Source organism: Crocuta crocuta, unplaced genomic scaffold (genome assembly GCF_008692635.1).
Source record: "Crocuta crocuta isolate KB4526 unplaced genomic scaffold, BGI_CrCroc_1.0 scaffold24, whole genome shotgun sequence".
NCBI lineage: Eukaryota > Metazoa > Chordata > Mammalia > Carnivora > Hyaenidae > Crocuta > Crocuta crocuta.
Window position 1 is genome coordinate 5,304,042 of NW_027530974.1, and position 7,068 is coordinate 5,311,109.

The following is a 7,068-nucleotide window of genomic DNA, read 5'->3' on the forward strand; positions in this document are numbered from 1 at the left end:
CTGTGAGAGCTGGCGAGAGCCAGGAGTTGCCTGATCTTTTAATTCCTTTGGCTTGAACAATATCAAGATTTGTGGACAGTTTGATGTCCTGCCAAAGACTTATGTGACTTCCCAGGAGAGCCTTCCATTCTCATGGTTCTTCCTGGATGTCAGCTCCTTATTTCTACAGGACTAGTTGCAAATGTGAATCATATCATAATTTCCTACATGCCCTTCTGTTCTGTACCAAATCAATCCACATGTGGAAATGGTGCTTTGCTTCATTTTCACAAAAAAACAAACAAAACTCACCAAACAAGCAAGTAAAACCATGCTCACACCAATACTCGGCATGACAGACTTTATTAGAAATGGGGAAATATCAAAGAAATTTAGATCACAGCAATGCAAAGAACAGAAACTGAGCAGAATATAATCCTTTATCCAAACCACTTTTGGTTACCTGGTCATGAACTGTTCACTGGTTACACCACACAAAACTTCTGCTTCTCGGCATCTTGCTAACTCTCTTCTCCTCTAGCTCTTTCCCCAAACCTTCTCTCACACAGCAGTGCCAGTGTTATACCAAGAATGGGTTATTTCTTGCACAGAACATTTAGCTCCTTTATTTCCTTTTCTCCTGCTAATCCCATGTGACTTATTATATTATTTTTTTAACAAAGGAATTTCCCTCTACAGGAATGATAATGCTGCTACTAATAAGCTTTTATTATGTCACTTCAGTTGTAATCAGAGAATCTTAGAAGTTATTTGGGGTAAGACCCTAAACTCAACAAATGAGATATCCCTAAAAAAGAAAAAAGAAAAAGACCACCTGATTTACTCCAAGGTCTTATAACTTAGTAGTGGCAGAGCTAGTAGAGACCAGACCAAACCAAACCAAACCAAACCAAACCAAACCAAACCAAAACAAAAACGTGTTCTGATTCTGTCTGGTGTGTTTTCCATTACTAAATACAAACATTAAGACATGTTAATATTTATTAATATTAACCAGTCTAATAAAGTTTTAGCAAACAGGGTAAATAAAATATATTTTATATTATAGCGCTTCATTGATAGGTTGTAGTAGGGAGGGTTCAAATGTGGTCTTGTTCACCCTGCGACCCAACAGTTTGAAAAGTACCTAACTTGAAATAGTATGCATACTATACTTAAGGAAGGTTTATTTGCTGATCTGAGAGCAACAGCTGGAGGGGTGGGAGGTGGATGAAATTCTCCTTGGAGATGGAGACACTGGCGGACACCATTGTACCATTATTGCACTCTACATGTAACAGGTTAGCACAGGAAGATGAGCTCAGTCACCACACCTTTCCAAAGTAGAGGGCAGGAATCCTAGCACTTGCTGAAGTTGGAGAATGCAGGCAGTTGGGACTTATTTAATCTGAAAAGAAATTGCACTAATTAATAACATGAAAGGATATGAAGATAAGTCTTACTGGAAAAGGTAAATATATAGTAAAGGTAGTGATTAATCACTTATGAAGCTACTAAGAAGGTTAAAAGAAAAAAGTAGTAAAATTAACTATAACTAAAATAATTAGTTAAGGGATACATAAAATAAAATGATATAAAAAGTGACATCAAAAACATAAAATGTGCTAGCGTGATAAAAATGCAAAATTTTAGAATTTAAATGTAACCTCAAATGAAAGTTGTTATAAGCTTAAAATAGTCTGTTATAAACATGGGATGATACATGTAAATCTCATAGGAACTACAAAGCAAAGAATTATAGTAAATACACAAAAGAAAATGAGAAAAGAATCTAAACATAAACTAAAGAGAAGAAAGGAACAGAGAGAAACCACACACACACACACACACACACACACACACACACACCAAAAAAGACAAACAATGAATAAAATGGCAATAAGCAAACACTTATCAATAATTCTTATATAATCACTTGAAAAGTCCTCAAATTACTCTTTTAGCTTCATCCCTAGGTTTTGGTATTTAATATTTTTATTACAATTCTGTTTAATGTCTCTCTGATAGTTCTTCTCTGAAGTTTTTCTAGGCTTGCTTTAAGGACTATTAAATGTCAGTTTTTGCAAATGCTATATGTACTCTTGAGAAGAAGATATATTCTCCAGTTATTGGGTACAGTACTCAATATATATCCATTAAATCCAGTTCTTAACTGTGTTTTCTAATCTTCCCTATCTTTTTATGTATTCTTAACCAATCAAATATGAGAGGTAGTTTGAAATCTCTCACTATGGCAGAAAATTTCTGTATTTCTCCTTGAACTTGTGTAGATTTTTGCTTTCTATATTTTATATCCACATATTTAGAATTGTTATGTATTACTAGTAATTTGACTCTTTAAGCATTCCATAACTAACTAACCTCTATAGCCTTAATAATTTATCTTTTGCTTGACATAAACATAAGGGCCCCGGGTAATTTTGTTTTGTTGTTATTAATAAAGTTTTGGACTTCTGTTTGTTTTGGGTTTTTTTGTTCTGGTTTACTCTTTTTTTTTTTAACCTTTCAATGTCCTTAATTCAAGAATCTAACAAGTGGATTTTTTTTCTTACCCAATCTGATTAGGCTCTGCCTTTTAATTAATAAGTTTAGTCCTTTATATTCATTATAGTTATGAAAATATTTGGATTTATTCCAGGCATTTTAAGCATACTGCCTTGTGCTTTTTGGTTATCCTGAATTTCTCATGCCCTTTTTTCTCTCCTTTTGTGTTTAGATTGATTGAGCTTTGTTTTTTTCTTAGTCATTCTTCTCCCTCTGCTAATTTTAAAGTTATAAGCTTTATCTTCAATCTTTCCGTGCTCACGCCTTAAATTTTATCATGCAAACTTTACAATGTCAAAAGTTAATCAAATATATACTCTCCTACTTGAATAGACAATTTTCCAAAAACATATGAAGGACCAACATGTACATGGAAAGGCACCAACTTCACTAATCATAGAGGAAATGCACATTAAAAATACAATGAGATATAGCCACTATGGAAAAGGCATAGCCTTTTGGTATAGCCACTATGAAAAAGAGTATGGAAACTCCTTTAAAAATTAAAAATAGAACTACTATATGATCCAATAATTGTGCTTCTAGGTATATATTCAAAGGAATTGAAATGACTATCAAAAAGAAGTACCTGTACACCACCTTCATTGCAGGATTATTCACTATAGCCAAGACATAGAAATAACCTAAGCTGTGGATGGATAAATGAATAAAGAAAATGTAATATTGGTATATATACATATTCATTCTTGGATTATTTTTAGCCACAAACACACACAAAAAAGGAATTCTGCCATTTTAATGGATGGACCTTGAGAGCATTATGCTAAGTGAAATAAGTCAGAGAAAAGAAAAATATTGTATCATTTCACTTATATGTGAACTCTAAAGAGAGACAAACTCTGGGTGCCTGGGTGGCTCAGTTGGTTAAGCGTCCTACTTCGGCTCAGGTTGTGATCTCATGGTTTGTGAGTTCAAGCCCTGCATCAGTCTCTGTGCTGACAGCTCAGAGCCTGGAGCCTGCTTCAGATTCTGTGTCTCCCTCTCTTTGTGCCCTCTCCTGCTTGTGCTCTGTCTCTGTCTCTCTCTCTCCAAAAAATAAACATTAAAAATAATAAATAAATAAATAGCCAAATTCATAGTAACAGAGTAGAATGGTAGTCACCAGGAGCTAGCAGAAAAGAGGAAATGTTCATGAAGGGCACAAACTTCCAGTTATAAGATCCATAAGTTCTGGGGATCTAACATATAGTATGGATTATAGTTAACAACACTACATTATAAACTTGAAAGTTGTTAAGAGAGTAAAATTTAAATATTCACAGCACACACAAAAAACTTATGTGAGGAAATGGAAGTGTTAACTACCTTCACTGTGATAATCATTTTGAAAAATATACATATATCAAATCATCGCACTGTATGCCTTAAACTTACATAATGTTGTTGTCTTTATACCTCAGTAAAGTTGGAGGGAAAAACTCTACCTCCTCCTGAGAAATACAAAAACCTTAATTTCAATCTCTCCTCTCTGTGTAAACAGGGAGGGATAGAGAGAGATGGAGAGGGTGAGAATCCCAAGTAGGCTCTGCACTGTCAGTGTGTATGTAACCTGACTCAAGGCTCAAACTCACGAACCATGAGACTATGACCTGAGCTGAGACCAAGAGTCAGATGCTTAATCAACTGTGCCACCCAGGCACCCCAGATGTAGTTTTATTGGGATTAGAATTTTAGGTAGTTATTTACACCTCTCATTTTGAAGATTTTTACTGTAACTTTTTACTGTCCTCTGGCCCATTATTGCTGATGAGAATTCTTTTTTTTTTTTAATTTTTTATTTCTAGGAGACAGAGAGAGACAGCGTGAGCAGGGGAGGGTCAGAGAGAGAGGGAGTCACAGACTGAAACAGGCTCCAGGCTCCGAGCTGGCAGTCAGCACAGAGCCCGACGCGGGGCTCGAACCCACGAACCGCAAGATCGTGACCTAAGCGAAAGTCGGATGCTTAACCGACTAAGCCACCCAGGCGCCCCTTGCTGATGAGAATTCTAATGTTAATAATTTTCTGTATTTTGTAGATGACTTTATCTTTTCTTTCTGTATTCTTTTATGATCTTCTAAGATCTTCTTTTTTGTTTTATACTACAACCTATAAATGAAATTCTATAATAAAATATATTTTATTTACCCTGTTTGTTACTCCTATATTCATGGAAGAATAGCTTTTATCATTCTGGAAAACTTTTAGCACTATCTTTTCAAGTATTGCCGCCCTGTCCCCCATCCTTTCTATTACTTCATTTGAACTTTGATTAGACATATGTTAGAACTTTTCATTTTATCCTCCATGATTGCATACCTCTTTTCTACATTTTTCCTTTCTTTGTTCTGTGTGGGTACTATATCAGAAACATTCCTCAAGTTAATGAATTCTTTTAATTTATATAACATGTTAGAAATATACACTGAGCTCTAATTTCAATTACTCTATTTCTAGGTTCTATTTGCTAATTTTCAAATCATTCTAGTCATTGTTGATTGCTTTTTGTTCTTAACTCATTTGGGGGACTTCATTTTTTTATTTCCTCAAAGATTTCATATTTCATTTTATGTCTTTGAGCAATCTAATAGCTAAAGTAACTGGTGGTCTAAATCTGTTGTTTACTTTTGCTAATTCTTATTAGCTATGGCTTGCTGTCTGGAGTGACTGTAATTTTAATTTTGAGCTTATATTTACACCATGAGAATTCAGAGGGGCCTGCAGGGATAGTTGTTTTCCAGGAATGATTTATGGGTGCTTCTACAAGGTACCAGGAGGCCGTCAGAAGAACACATGCCAGTATCCATGACATCTTCACTCACTCTTAGATCCCATTGTCACTTTAAGTTGAAGACACAGTTGCAAATCAGAAACTAAAATACTCAGTCACTGACAATTATTAAAGCCTTTTCATTTAATGTCCAATCTGGTCTTCTCTAGTTACCTGAGAAGGAAAGTTGGATCTGTGCATTGTCCCTCTTCTCCTCCACCCCCACACCAGGCATCCTTCTCTTGCAGTTTGCCAACTTCAGTCTTTGATCTCCCTGGATTAGGACCCAGGGGGAAGGGATTAGGGAAATGGAATCATGCAGCAGCAGAGCCATTTTTGTGCTGGATGTGTGGCTGGCTGCTTCTTCCTCTCATCGGCATTTTCATGGGTGCTTGAAAGATTCCCCCCTTGGATTTTTCCAAAAGCAACTCCTGGCACATGGATCTTTCTTCCCAACTCAACTGGCTGCTTCCCCCTCAGTCCTGGGTCCTCTGACAAGTTTGTCTTGCACAGACTCTCACAGTTGGAGTTCATTTTTTCCTCCGCCCAGTCCTCTGGAGCAGACCTTAAAATGGCTGCCAGCCAGCTCCCACACAGACTGCATGTGGGCCATGAAGGAGCATCTTATGACCCTCCAGGGAAGCACAGTCACTGACCCCATGCAGCAGCTCCGCTTTGCTCCACCCTTCCGGCCAGTGTCTCTGTGCCTCCCCATTTCTTACCTGGTAAATATGGGTTGAATATAAAACACTGTTGCATTGCATTAGGCTATCTCTCTCTAGAAAGGCTTTGCTTGGCTTGTGGCAGAAGATAAAATACATGAAAGCAATCTGCCTATATCCTGGCAAGAACTGGGCCCTTTTGAACCTATGCTGGATATTCTGTGAAGGCTGCCCTCTGGCTGTTTGCCCTTACTCCCATGGCTTAATCTTTGGGGGTCTCAACTGACAGTCCAAACTGTTTACAGGACTCCTCCTTTTTGGTGGTCTGAATTGAAAGTTATGTCCACCCAGCCCCAGGAGCATACCAGCATCTTTGCTCTGCTTTTAAGCCTCTTAGCAGCTGCTTTTGTTTGGTTTCTTGGCCTTTCATTTTTCACATGTACAGCTTGGAAATCAGGAAATGCCTTGAAGAGAAATTGCCTGCAGACTCAACTCTCTTTGGTTTCCTTTACTCTGTGTTCATGGCCCATCAAGTCCTGGCAACCTTATACTCTAAACTCCGTGTGTGTGTGTGTGTGTGTGTGTGTGTGTGTGTGTGTGTGTGTGTCTGTGGCAAGCTATGAGCTCTCACTTTCTGTCTGGGTTCCCATGACAGGACCTGAATCAGCAAATGCTCCAAGGGAACAAAACAACTGTAAAGAAAAGACTCACTTCAATGCATTTCTCTCCTGTCTAGCATCTTGATCCTTTGAATCCTGGCAATCTTGATTGCTCTTTGATGCTTTCAGACTATTTTACATTTATTTTATTTGGCTTTCACAGTTCTTCAGCATGAGGTTTATTCTGATATAAACTACTTCATAGACAGAAATGGAAATCCCCTTCAAGATTTTTTTCCCCAAGAAATGGACCAGGTGGTGTATTTTCTCATTTAATAGTACTATCTGTTGGCTTTAAATGTGGAAGGCAATTTGATGCAGAACAAAATTCTTGGTTGACAAATGCCTTTTCCTCAAAATTCTGTAGTTGCTGGCCCATACTCCTTTTGCACTTAATGTTTTAGAGGAAAATGCTTATGTGACATGGATTTTTGT